Consider the following 14815-nt stretch of genomic DNA (forward strand, 5'->3'; position numbering starts at 1 on the left):
AGTCTTCAGGGTGGAAGGTCTACAGAACGCGCTGAATTTTTCCGAGTGGGCGCCAGGTTTGTTGGGGTTGTCAAATAAACTACCAAACCATGAGTTTGTTTTCAGGAAACAAAAAATAAAAATCAATGATCCTGATGTGCAGGGAATTTTCTGCCTGCCCTCGGGGCCATTATGTGTTTTTGCTACCTGGGTAGAAAAGCAAGTGAGGGTTACTTGGTCTTAACTAGGGAGGGGCAATCCTCTCTTTGACTTTGTGGCCCAGTGATGGAATGCCAGCCAGGTCAAAGTTTTACATCAGCAGAGACAGCTGAGTTTTTACCTGTGTAAACCCAGTGCTTCCTCTGACCATAAATAGAGTGGGGCAATTGCAAATTTGGAGGGGCAGGGAGCACAGACAATTTTGTGGTGCTCACAATCAGCCAAATACCCATATTTTATAATCAAGTACTTCACCTCCCAGCAGAGCTCAAACACTTCACCCCATGTCCTGAAGATACAATAAAAGGAGGCAAGAGGACAGGGAGAGGATCTGGACATAGGTCACTAAGTGACAGCGTTTGTTTTGAGGTAGTGAGAATTATGCGGCAGGGGAGGGATAAATTATGCGGCTGTGATAAGTGAATTATGCGGCAAGGGCAAAAAAAAACATGCAGTGTAATCGGCATATTACGTAATAGTATTACTTCATTAGGTCGAGCGCGCAAGCTCTCTGACCTGTTGTAATCTATCTGTGGGCTTTTAACCACGCCCAAAGCATGCCCATCACTATCACTCATTCATGTCTTTGTCTTTCAAAAATCCTATGTTATCATTAGTAAATGCTTCACGTTTGTCCCTCCTTGGGGCAGTTTTGTTACCGCCTTGACCATCAACCCTGTTACAGGGATAATTGCACTTTTGCCTATACGTTTGATTGCAAGTGAACTTCTTTTTCCTTCTGTGTCACTCCTTCGCACTCATGGCGTCGGTGGCGCTTTGAATCTGTTTGCTTATGTCAACTGTTTTACTTTTCATTTTCAATTTATGTGGCAAGAAAAGTCCAGTCAGGAATTTACAATGCTAATAGCTCTAACTCAAGCAAATGAAAGACCCATTGCTTTGCAAATGCTTGTTTTTACACTTGTTAAGATGTCTGGGGAATAGTTGCACATTATTAGTAAAAGTTTAAAGTTCAAATACAGCAATAAGCAACAGAACGCTGACCAGTCACCTGTTGCAAATGGCCTTCCACTGCACGGCTACACGTGTGGTTGTGTTTTAAATAACTTTTGAACCATTTGAGCTAGAAGCATTTTTTTTTGTTAAAATGTGCACATTATGCAGCAGATGATGGATTATGTGGCAAATGCGTCAAATCCATAATTATGCGGAAAAATGCCACGGCCGCAGAATTGCATAATTCCAGTGGCCCAGGATAAAATGAATCCTGCAGACTTCCTGATGGAGCGACAGGAAGCAGCCGAGAAAGGCAATCATGGAGTGACTGACTGCAAGTGAAGCATACATACAATCTGAGATTAAAGAGAAAGGCGGGGCAGGCTGTGCTTCAGATCGTTACAATGTGAAAGCTTATTCTCGAGGCAAAGCCTGTAGGAACACACATTAAATCACAGGCCGCAAAGTTCAGTGAGAGGGGGAGAGCAGCGACTCCATGAGAGGGAGCCGGGGTGCAATGGTGACTGAGACCCTATTTATACTTTTTTTGTGCCGCATTTGCATCATTTTGTGACGCAAAGGGGCTCAAACGTACAAAATCTAATTGTATTTTGTAAGTTTGGGCCACTTTTGCGTCAAAAAATGACGCAAATGCGGCACTAAAAAAGTATAACTATGGGCCTGAGACCGTAAAGTGCAGGTGAGCTATTGACTGTGAGTGACAAAGCGAGGGAACATGGGTGATGGGGAGAATGAGACAAAGTAAGTGGAACGTGAGCACCAGAGTGTGACTGTAACAGGAAGTTACTAAGAATGGTGCCTGATGAAGAGGGATTCAAGATGAGGGATGCACAGCACAAGAGAGGAGATGTTAGATGGAGATGAATGGGCCTTTGGCTTTAATGGGTCATTCTTAATGAGGTTCCTCCAGGCGAGATGGCTCTTTGCCTTAAACCCTCACTACACAGATTGTTTAGCATTCTGTAGATTGCGTGTTGAATCATAAAGGAGCCTGTGACGTGTTTTTTCTTTGGAAACAGGCTACCTAGAAGTGTTCCCATATATAGCACGTGCTACATGAGGGGTAAAATGTATCAGGCATGCACAAACACATGCACACACAGACCCCCCTGCTTCCACATATAAGTCATGCATTTGTAGTAAAGGCTGACAGCTCGATCCGAAGCGAGTCAAATATTTGCATCCTTATTTTGCCCTGGATCGCATTAAGTAAAATGTTTGGGGAAACAACGGGGCAGTTTTAAGAGCCCCTTGTGCCACTTTAGCGCCACCTTTGTGACTTTTTTTGATGCTAAGGAAGTGCTAAGGTGGCCTTTCCCTCGCGCCATATTTACAAAGTGGTGCAATTCATGCATTGCACCACTTTGTAACCCTTTGCGTCACAATATGCATGCGCCATGCATAATGTATGCAAAAGGGGCGTTCCGGTGCAAGGAGACTCGCAAAAATGGTGTAATGAAATCTACAGGATTTCACAGCACCATTTTTGGCATCATTTTTAACACCTCCTGATTGCAGATGTTAAAAGAACACACCTATTGTAATCAATGGGCCTTCTTGCACTTTGCTCCACTAGCATCAAAATGTTTGATGCTAGTGGAGCAAAGCGCCACAATAGCGTCAAATATTTTGATGCTATTGTTCCTAATACTGCCATGGTGTGCCGTATCATAAATGCGGCGCACACATGGTGGCATTAGTGGGGCGCACAAAAAGTGGCATTGCATTGGATGCAGCGCCACTTTTCTTAAATTTGGCCCAATGTTCATAATGCAAATTTTCAGCAGTCCAAATCAGGTGAAGGTTCGTAAAAGGGACAGTTCAACTGTTTTCCCCTCTCTCGCTCTGAACCCTGCATGCTTAATTAGGTTTATCTCTCTCATCGCTACAATACATTCTTTACCGCTTCTCTCTGACTGAATCACACACTTTGTATGGCTCAGTTACAGCATGTAATTCTATCAAATACTTCCATCACTATTTCTCTCTCATCCTACCACACTCCACCACATCCTTCTCCGTCTATGACAAGCTCTGAGTTGCTCGCTTTTCTCCCTAACACTACCACACTCCACCACTTACTTCCTCCCTCTACAACAAGCTCTCCGTTGCCCACTTTTCTCTCTCACCCTCACACGCTTCACCACCTATCTCCATCCATGACAAGCTCTCCGTTGCCCACTTTTCTCTCTCACCCTCACACGCTTCACCACCTATCTCCATCCATGACAAGCTCTCAGTTGCCCACTTTTCTCTCTCACCCTCACACGCTTCACCACCTATCTCCATCCATGACAAGCTCTGAGTTGCCCACTTTTCTCTCACCCTCACACGCTTCACCACCTATCTCCATCCATGACAAGCTCTGAGTTGCCCACTTTTCTCTCTCACCCTCACACGCTTCACCACCTATCTCCATCCATGACAAGCTCTCAGTTGCCCACTTTTCTCTCACCCTCACACGCTTCACCACCTATCTCCATCCATGACAAGCTCTCAGTTGCCCACTTTTCTCTCTCACCCTCACACGCTTCACCACCTATCTCCATCCATGACAAGCTCTCAGTTGCCCACTTTTCTCTCACCCTCACACGCTTCACCACCTATCTCCATCCATGACAAGCTCTCAGTTGCCCACTTTTCTCTCACCCTCACACGCTTCACCACCTATCTCCATCCATGACAAGCTCTCAGTTGCCCACTTTTCTCTCACCCTCACACGCTTCACCACCTATCTCCATCCATGACAAGCTCTCAGTTGCCCACTTTTCTCTCTCACCCTCACACGCTCCACCACCTATCTCCATCCATGACAAGCTCTCCGTTGCCCACTTTTCTCTCACCCTCACACGCTTCACCACCTATCTCCATCCATGACAAGCTCTCCGTTGCCCACTTTTCTCTCACCCTCACACGCTTCACCACCTATCTCCATCCATGACAAGCTCTCAGTTGCCCACTTTTCTCTCACCCTCACACGCTTCACCACCTATCTCCATCCATGACAAGCTCTCAGTTGCCCACTTTTCTCTCACCCTACCACTCTCCACCACTTACTTTCTGCCTCTACCACAAGCTCTCAGTTGCTCGCTTTTCTCTCTCAACTACCACACTCCACCACCTACTTTCCCCCTCTATGACAAGCTCTCAGTTCGTCACTTTTCTCTCTCATCCTACCACACTCTACGCAACCTACTTTCTCCCTGTATGACAGTGGTTTTCAAACTTTTCAATGTCACGCCCCCAGTGAAAAAATAAAAATCATCGGGCCCCCTCAGAATTTTTCACAATTATTCTATTAAGATGGCAATGTTTAAACATGTCTATACTTATTTAAACAATGCAGTTAAGTTATGTTACCTTTTTCAAATGCAAGAAATTGTTTTCTGCATACAAAAAAGCACATTTATCTTCATAATTCTTCTTTTGGCTAGAGTCTGGCACCCCCCCCAATCCCCCCCCTCACCTTGGGATCACTTGAGGCCCCTCTAGGGGGGGGCAACCCCCAGTTTGAAAACGCCTGCTCTACAACAAGCTCTCAGCTGCCCCCTTTTCTCTCTCACCCTACTATACTTCACCACCTACTTTCTCCCTCTACAAGAAGCTCTTAGTTGCACACTTTTCTCTCTCATCCTTCCACACTCCACCACATAATTTCTCCATCTAAGACAAGCTCTCAGTTGCAGGATTTATCAAATAATCACCAACACGTACTGTCCAACACTGTGCACAATACATCACATACTCTCCAATATTAATCCCCTTATCAACATCTACCAAACACTATCTTTCCCTGTCTGCCCCTCTCTCTGTCCCTTACCTGCTATCATGTACTACTTCTCCTCTGGATTCACTGAATTAAATTTTCATTTTTGTTTTCTCCCCCTAGCAATCAGATTCTCTTTTTATTTCCCAGCCCCATCTCCTCTTTTATCTCCCCCTGGTCGGATCACTGTGTCTATCTTGTAAAATCTGTACCCTGCTCTTCTTTCTCTCTCTTCATGTGTCTTTGTCTTACATTTCTCTTACTCTCCTTCTCTTAGTATATTTGCTATTCTTTCGTTCTCTTTTTTTTCTCATCTCACCGCTCCCTCCCTTTACCTTCTTTCCCATTCATACTCTTTCCATAGCTCCATCTTTCATTCTCTTCTTTTCTAATTCTTTTGGTCTACCTTTTTATCTCTCCCTTTTTGTCTGTTTCTTTCTCAATGATATTTGTACTGTCTCTAATAAACTTTCTATATTTGTTTTCCTCCTGCTCACCTCACTCCTTTCTTTCTACCACCATCTCTCCCTATCTGTTTTGCTGTTTGTCTCACTGTATGGCACTTTTGTTTCCAGTCTATTTCTATCTCCTATCAATTTCTCAGTTCTCACTCACTCTATTTAGCCTGATTGCCCTTACTCTCGCTTTTTTCCATTTCCATTCTCTATTTATTTCCCTCTGTTTACCTCTTTCCCTCTCTCTTCTTTCTCTCTCCCTTTTTCCTATCCCTCTTCCCCTATCTTTCTCTCTCTTCTTCTGTCTTCATTGTTCACCCTCCCTCCGACACTCTCTCCCTCACTCCTGCACTCTCCCACTCTCCATCTATCCCCCTCCGATTCCCTCTTTCTTTCTCTCTTCCTCTCGCTCTCTCTTTCCTTTCTTTTCTCTTTCTGGGTCCCTTCTTCTTTCCCTCTCATTCCCCTCCCTATCTTTCTCCCCCTCACTCCCTCTCTGGTGTTCATTCCCCTCATGCAGCCCCATCGTTCATGTCTTCAGCCTTCATACCAGACTGTCTCTCTCACATCAGCTACATCCACAACAATAGTGCATCACTTTGTCTCTTTCACTAGTTGTCCCCTCTTTGGCTATATCTCTTGCACTCATACCTGTCATTAAGCCCAGACTGGCACTACTAGGCATCAAAAGTTTTCCCGGTTGGATGGCAGGGTGGTGCCCAGTTTCTCTGCTGGTGGGAGCCAGTTTTGTTGCTGAGGACAGGCTGGCTGGTTTTCCTGTCTACAGCACTTTAAAAATAAGCCATGAAACCAAATGGTTTTAAAGCATGCTGACCTTTGGGGCTTTTCTTTGGAGTGGGGGCGGGAGGTCTGCTGCTGTATGGCTCAGAGAGTCCAGAACATATATCATAAACACTCTTCAAAGTTCAACACATTGTATTTCTTTGTAATGTGATCTTTGCAACATATTTCAGTTAGTATAGTAAATGATAACATTGCATTGAGTGACATTTTATCGAAGTGACAGATTTTAACCCTGAATGGAGAAACCAAAATGCCCCCACCACCACTGCCCTGACGGTGATGCCGTTAGGGAACGGAGAGGAAAGTCAGCAGTTGCAGTCTTTTGCACCATACGTGTGGTCTATAGTGTTAATAAAGATGGAGTAATATAGGGGCATATTTATGCTTTTTCAGGCAAAACTGCGCTAACGCAGTTTTGCGTGAAAAAGTATACCATTGGCTAGCGCCATTCCAAGACGCCAGCCAGGCATCATATTTAAGGAATGACGATAGCTGGCAGTAAGGCCTGGCTAGTGTCATAAAAAAGGATGCTAGCCGGGTGGGGGAGGCGTAGGGGAAACGGGAGGTTGTGTGTCAAAGGATGACGAGAGTATGGACCTCTAACTAGACAAGCGTAATCTTTTGATGAAAAAAAAACCCATGGCCATTGGACCCAGTGCCATGTAGGGGGTCCCAAGATAGGCCCCTTATGGCACTTTTAATAAAAATAAACAATACTTACCTGTACTTACCTAACTTGCCCATCCTCTGGCGTCCCTCTGGGGTGGGTGGTGGTGTCCCTGGGGCTAGGAAATGGGACCTGTGGGCCCATTCCATGGTCTCTGACCCCATGTCCATGGTCCCCTACTGCCTGCCCTGACCCATGCGTTAAATAATGGCGTTAAGCAAGCTTAGCGCCATTATTTAAGGCCTCCTTCCCCCGTGCTTGATTTTAGCACAGGGGGATAGATATGGCACTAAGGCCAGATCATCATTTTTTTCCCGGGACCGCCTATCTTGCATCTAATTGATGCAAGGTAGTTTCCCGCTAGCAAAAAATGACTTAAACTTCAAAACTTTGGCGCTAGACAGGTCTAGCGCCAAAGTATACATTTGGAGTTAGGTTTGCGCAGAATTTGTGTTAAATAAATGGCGCAAATTCGGCGCAAAGCAGGTATAAATCTGCGCCTTAGTCTTTTGCGCAACACGCACCACAAATTGATGTATTTCATGGTGAGGCCACGTGATGATGAAGGAAAACAAGGCACTGTGAAAAAAAGCATTTGCCTCAGATCACACAGTGTGGTCAAGTGGAAGCCGGGATTGATGCAAGGTATTATGTATGGCTTTAAGGTGCAAAAAACAGAAGTATGCACTAAATACTGTACATCCAGGCACTTTATGATTTGCTAGGATTTGTATGGTGGTGTTTGGGGAGAATGATGTTTTAATGCAGAAGTTAAAATGAAAATCAGAGCACGCACCCTTGGCCAGTGCATTGAGACCATTTGCTCCACGTAACTAAAGGTATTTTATTTCTTTGTCACCCATTATTGAATTAATTCGTCCTCCACTCCTTACCATCAAAGTATTAATTCATTGAACCTTGCAGCCATGTCTCCAATCTCCACTCAAGGACTGGGCAAGGTTCTATAACAATAAAATGTGTTGTAAAACCCATCATATTTGCATTTTTTCAGAATTTTCTTGGAGGGAGAACACCTCCTCACTCCTCTCCACAAGGAGGCCTTGCAGCGGCAGCCGCCACAAATCTCAAACTGAGGGGCGGGCTTGGGGATTTGGGAGATGAGGACAAGAAAATATTTTTTTTATTTTTTTTAAACTTACCTTTATGGATGCCGCCAGCAGCCTTGTACTCCTCTTCCCTTCTGGTGTCCCAGCATTCATTGGAACACCAGCACAGACTCCCCAGCAATCCTGGTGCTGCTTTCATGCTAAACCTAGCATGAGAGCGACACCGGGATTGTTGTCGCTCAGACACTGCAAGGGAGTCTGTGCAGTTTCTCCAACCCAGCTGTGTACACTGCCAGGTTGGAGAAACCTAAATGCGCATGTGTGTTTGGCCGGCCTGAGATGGCCGGCCAAACCCACATGTTTACTTAAACTGTAGAGACTTCACTCCCCCCCTCCTGTGTCACAGCCCCACCCCTCCCTGCCATTGCTGCTGGCTGAGCCAGCAGCTGTAAAACAAAACAATAATTAAATATTGTTTTATTTTACAGCACCTGGCTCTTAGCCAGGAGGGTGATGACTCCTTCACCATTGCGAAAGAGGAGTCGGCCCTACAGCCTTGCGGTGGTCAGGCTCGCTCGCTGACTGCGGCTTGAGGGCTGGTCTCACAACATTATCTGTGATGCTTTTGGTTCCCATCCCAGCTTTGCCTGGTATAACTATGGTGGACTCCCAGCTCACGAGCCCTGTGTGGCCAATGGCAATCCCACTGTTATCTTGTGCACTTCAGATTATCAAATACCTCCCCCATCACCTGAATCATTGATCCGAACCTTGGTTGTGTCAGGATTAAACAGTGAACTGGGCTTGGCTACCAAACCTAGACTATCTCCATTAGCAGTGAGGGGTCCGTGTGCAGTGGGTGATGCCTGTCTTCTGTCACCTGTTAACAGAGCTTTAAATGGAACTATAGAAGTGCAGGTACTCACTATTTAAAGTACCTATTTGCTCCAGAGAAGTGCTGATACTCTCCCATTAAATCTATTGCAAAGAAGTGCTGGTACTCAGTACTGGTCAGTACCTGCCCATTTAAAACACTGCCTGTTAACAATTAAACAAACGCATTTCCCGCAGCTTCCCTGGTCCACCAGTGTGAAGTGTACGTGTGTCCTCCTGAAGACTCTGTAGCTCAAGTCCACTCTCACTCCCTCCTACCCTGATACTGCACTTGTTGCGCTGTCCCAATTATGTTTCCACGTTCAGATTTACAAATTCACTTGCAGATTGTCTAGAGCAGAGGTTGCACGTGCAATTCGAGTTGTCTAAACAACGCGGTCGGAACAACGACCGCGTTGTTTCCACGAATGCCTTTACCACGCATGCCTTTACAATGATTTTTTGTTGTAAAAGCAGGCCTAATAAAGGCATGTGTGGAACGGCTTGCGTGGTTTTCACATTCCAACCCCCCACCCACCCTAAAAATACAACTACCCTGATCCCCCACCAACCCTAAAAATAAAACTACCCCGACCCCCCCACCCGCCCTGAAAATAAAACTACGTGACCACCCCAACCTGCCCTAAAAATAAAACTACCCCGACCCCCACCCCTAAAAACAAAATTACCCTGACTCCTCACCCCACCCTAAGAATCATAGTACCCCACCCTAAAAACAAAACTACCCCGATGCCCCACCCCTGCCTCTTTAAAATAAAATAACCCAACTGCCCCACCCCTAAAAACTACCCCAACCCTCTCCCAGCCCCACTTACCTGACCGCGTCCTACCCTGACCCCCCACCCCATGAACAAAATTACCCCGACCCCCTACCCCTACCCCTAAAAACCTGATCCCCCACCTGCCCTTAATACATTAGCCCAACTCCCCATCCCTAAAACCCGATCCCCCACCCACCCTAAATAGAGAATGACCCCGACCACCCACCCCACCCCTCAAAACCCACCCTCCTCACCCGCCCTAAATACAAAATTACCCTGCCCCTAAAAACAAAATTACCCCATCCCCCCACCCCGCCCCCTAAAACCCGCTCCCCACCCACTCTAAATACATAATTACCCCAACCCCCCACCCCGTCCCTAAAAAAAAACCATCTCCCCCACCCGCCCTCAATACAAAATTACACCAACTGCCCAACCCCGCCCCTAAAAACCCGTTCTGCCCCACCCCCTAGATACTAAATTATTCTGACCGCCCCACCCCTGCCCCTAAAAACTAAATTACCCGCCCCTAAAAACCCACCCCCAACCCTCCTTAAATTCAAAATTACCCCCACCCCGCCACAAAAACAAAATTACCCCAACCCGCCACCCCCACCCTAAAACCAAAACTACCCCCCAGCCCCACTTACCTGATTGCGTCTTCTCCCGATGCTGACTCCCTTTTTCTCTGCCTTAACCACGCATGTGCGTTGTTCAGCAGATGTGTGGTTAAGGCAGAGAAAAAGGGAGTCATTAACGCAACCGTGGTTCCGCTTGCGTTAACAACGTTGCCCTGGTTCCGGCGTCGTTGTTCCGGACGTTTCCCCTCTGGACAACATGCTGGCTTGTGAAAAACAACTTCTTTGAGGTAACAGGATTTGTAAGAATGATGAAGCCCTGGGGACGTTATGGGAAGGAAGAACTGCTGAGCTCACTCCTTCGGGATCCGATCCCTGGGCATGGTCAGGGCCGGGTTTAGTGCTGGTGGCACTGTGCAATGTTTGTTGGAGGTCCCTAATGACCACATCCAAAAAGGATTCCCTTCCTACCACCCTTTAACAGAGCCACTCTAGTCTCCATCACCACTCTCTCTCAGATGCATTTAATTAGTTATTTGGCATCACTCATACCTGTGTAAGGTACGGTGTCAGAGGACAGAGACAATCAATCCTGCGTGTGGAAGTCAGTGTATACGAAATGTTAAGTAAGACAGAGGACTACAAGGTGCTGGAGTCACAGGTCATCCATACGGGTAGGGAGTATAGTTTGAATGCCTTTTTTGGAAAAGCACAAACTCAGAATTTTAAATGTAACACCATGGTTTGTGGTTCTCTTTAATAATAAGAATTGATTTCTACCCAAAGGAGCACTTTTTGCAACATTAGGATAATGAATGAAAGGGAAAAATATATATATCTCTCCAATCTATACCTTGGGGAATGCATACAGTTCTTTGTTGCCAGTTTATTGCTCATTGTTCTGTGGGCCCGATGTACAAAAATGCAATTCTGCATGTCTTAAATAGCGACTTCACAGTAATCACTATTTAAGAAATGCAAAACGCTATGTACATAGAGACCGATTTCCTAATAGCGATTCCTACTTTGTAGGAATCACTATTAGGAAATTGGCATTAAGAAATCCCATTGCATTTCAGTTAATGGACCAGTTTTGCAGTTCCTAAATTTCTTATTAAGAAATCGCTATTTAGGAAATGAAAAAACACGGATAGCAAAGGACAAAAGCCCCCCGCTTGGTGCACCCAAAAACAGGGGTGCACCTGTAGAGCCCACATGCTTAAAAGTCATGTGTGTGCTTTATTGCAATTAAAAAAAAATACCTTGGGGTGCTTTTTTAAAATTGCACCTGGTTACCACCGACTTCAAGTCGGTGGTAATTGCATCTCCTGAATGCCTAAGTCACATTTAGGAAATGCTTTTTCTATCCAGGGGATCACAAATTGTGATTTCTACAAGGTAGAAATCACTATTTACGATTCCTTAGGATCCTTTGTACCAGCAGGAGCTCCTCCGTTAAGGCGAAAGAGCATCGCCCCACCCCCCCAGCAGCAGAAGCTGGAAAACCTTTCACAATGAAAGGATAATAAATTATGTTTCTTATCCTTTCGTTGTTGAAGGGGGAGAGCACTGGGGGTGACAAGCAGTGAGGGGAGTGCGCTGTGCACTCCCGTCTCGGGCCAGCCAAACACACATGCGCAGTGTGCTCTCTCTATCCCAGCACGGTGTCGCCGGGCTGGGGAGAGCAGGCACAGGCTCTCAGTCTGCCTGGGAGCGCCCTGTCCTGGCTCTCCCAGCCAATCCTAACACTGCTCTGAGCGGCATCAGGATTGCCCGCCGGGCAGGCTGGGAGTCTGTGTCTGCAGCGATGGGAGAAAGAGGACTGGCGCAGCTGCGAATCCGTTACGTTTTTTATTTTTTTATTACATTTTACCTCCAACTTCCACGCCAACGCGCCACACCGGCCCCACCCCTTGTGAGAGCAGCGAGCCACGACTGGATTGTACATTAGAAAAGGTCCCTTTGCGTTTCTTAATGGCACTAAATACCAATTAAGAAATGCAAAAGGGCTTTGTACATCTGGCCCCACATTAGGATTTTATCTTACAAAACTGCAGGTAACAAAGGATCTCTCTGACAAAAGCATCAACACTCTGACTTTTTCACATTATACGTATTTTGTGATCTGCATGGTGCACCTTGGTTGCAGCAGCATAGTAACTCTCTGTGCTGCCTTACCAAGAGAGGAAGAATCTAAACTTACATTAGACAGACCTCCGATCTCTGTCCAGAAGGAGCATTAATCACGGAGTTATCTTGGCGTTTCTATTGCTGCCTGGAAATAGCTGGAGGCAAGAAACACCGACAGCAGGTGCTTTTAAAATCATAATACACTTGCAAACATGGCGCCCCCACCTGAAGTGAGCACCCGTGCGGTGTCACCTGTCGCGCCGCCCTAGAGCCGGCCCTGGGCACAGAAGACACGGAGTGACCCCAAAAGTGAGCCCTTCTGTGCCAGAAGCAGCTTCGGACGGTTCGGCCAGACTCAGTGACATAACAAAACTGGAGGGAGCCCACTGCACTGAATATGAAGGGGCCCCAGCGGACTCACTCAGGAGCTCTCGGGCCAAGGTGCTGCGCTGATGGACCCCCAGGAGCTGTCCCCCCTACCCCCCCTCCCCCACACACACACACACATCGCGGAGGGCTGCGGGGCCCTTTGTTACGCCACAGATTTACGGAAACGGAAGGTAATAGACAGTGCTTTAAATGGGCCGGTACTGTACGCCACTGAGTACCGGCTCTTTCTTATTTTGATCGTGAGAATACCGACACAGCTCAAGAAAAACGTAATACTTTTAATTGGAGAGTACCGGCACTTCTCAGAAACAATCAGGTACTCTGGCACAGAGTACCTGCACTTTATTTTTTCCATTTCAAACACTGGTAATACCATGGCTCTGATGTGCTTAACAACTCTCACACCCTAAACAGAATCCGTGATTTCTACCGTAAACCAAAAACCTTAACACTTAATTCAGAAGAACCATCATTCTCACGAAAGCAATATTTATCAGCTGACATTAGTTTCAGAAAGAGAAATAGAGGAGAGCAAACTATAGAAATGGACGACTTGATACATTGCAACAAATACACCCTTTCACTGTGCATAAAAAGCTCGCATCTCTCAGTCCGTCCCTTCATCCGGCTGAGGGACCCTTAACAGGCGGCGCTAATGTGCTTCAGATGCTGCGGGATAAACCCGAGAGCTCCCGGCGGAGCAGCGTCCGAGCAGCACCTGCTCGCAGCACAGCGCCCCCTAGTGACTCACCTGCGGGTTGCACCTCGGTGTCCGGGGCTCCGCTCTGCCCTTGGGTCCCGGCTTCCCAGCGGATCGTGGCTTCTGCGCTCGGGGGGCGCAGGGCGCTAGCTGGGAGTCCGGGGGTCGCACCTTGCGTACCCCAGCCGCTGCTTTCCGGGAGCGGAAGAAATTGCTGAGCTAAAGAATAAAACTTGCCCAATGTCTTTCTGTACCTCTTAACAAAACATTGTTTGCCACCTGCAGCTGACTCTACTTAGAGACTAGTTTCGCCAACATGTTCTTGAACTTTTATTCACTTTTGTCCTGTTCTGCAATCGTTCTAACCTGACCGCTATGTGACATGCTTTGACTCCGTCACACTAAAGACATTTTTATTTTTCTCTCCCTCTTTTATTCTTCTTATTTTCCTATCTCTCCTGAGCTCCCCCTCTCTCCTTCATTCTCGTTTTCTCCTTCTATATCTTCCTCTCTCCTGCAGCTGGATTCTCGCAGACCTCAACTGGGGAGCAGGTCGGTGTTGACTGGATGACACCTTCCTTAAAAACGTCATTTCGCTCGCTCAGTGTTTGCTATTATTTTTTTTCTAGGTATCCACCCCTTTGTGAAAAACATACTAGAAGTCGCAATGATGATCCCCTCCCCTTCCTGGAAGCGTTTGACCCCCAATTCTTCATGCCTGGTGCACTTCAATCCCAAACTTCCAGAGGAACAATAATGTTTGTCATGAAGCTGATCTCATGGCGCCCTCTTGTGAGTACATGCTGCATGGCAGTATCGCAGCGTTTTGTCCATAGTTTTTCTAGAATTCTGCACTCTCAGGAATCAGTTGTGTTGTGTTTACATAAAGATAGCGCACACGATAAGGCGTTGAAGCGCTTTGGAGCAGTACTCCAAAACTCAAGGTTAGTGATTAGTCCAGTAATTATTGCCATTAGTCTTGTGCTATAATGAACATCATTCCATACATTTACTCCAGTTTCTTGGTGGTGGATTATATTAATAGGAGCTCATTGTGATTATTATTTTGATTTTGTGTAAATGGTGGAGTGGATAGATAGGATAGAGCAGATTAGTTATTGTGAGGTTGCTGGGATACAGGGTGCGAGCATTTTGCAGAAATATATTAATAACGAATAAGGCAGACAGACACATAACTTTGAACGGGAATTTAAATGTAACCCTATACAAAGCTCTTAGGCTCATATTCGGCTTGGGCCGAATTAGCGTCACTTTTTCAGGCTAATTCAGCACAAACATAACTCCATATTTATACTTTGCTGCTAGACACGTCTAGCGCTAAAGTTATGACTTTTACGTCATTTTATGGACGTGAAAACCTACCTTGCGTCAATGAGATGCAAGGTAGGTGTTCCCGTCCAGAAAAT

At 46.2% G+C, this 14815-nt stretch overlaps 1 protein-coding gene across 1 annotated transcript in view; it reads right to left on the reverse strand.

The window, feature by feature from the left end:
- SCARA5 (scavenger receptor class A member 5) overlaps window positions 1–13978 on the reverse strand; it is a 1183581-nt gene extending 1169603 nt beyond the window's left edge. Inside the window, exon 1 of the mRNA XM_069233727.1 lies at window positions 13440–13978. The gene's annotated coding sequence lies outside the window, so the exon portion shown is untranslated. The remainder of the gene's footprint in view (window positions 1–13439) is intronic.
- Window positions 13979–14815: the final 837 nt, after the last annotated feature.

Source organism: Pleurodeles waltl, chromosome 5 (genome assembly GCF_031143425.1).
Source record: "Pleurodeles waltl isolate 20211129_DDA chromosome 5, aPleWal1.hap1.20221129, whole genome shotgun sequence".
Lineage (NCBI taxonomy): Eukaryota > Metazoa > Chordata > Amphibia > Caudata > Salamandridae > Pleurodeles > Pleurodeles waltl.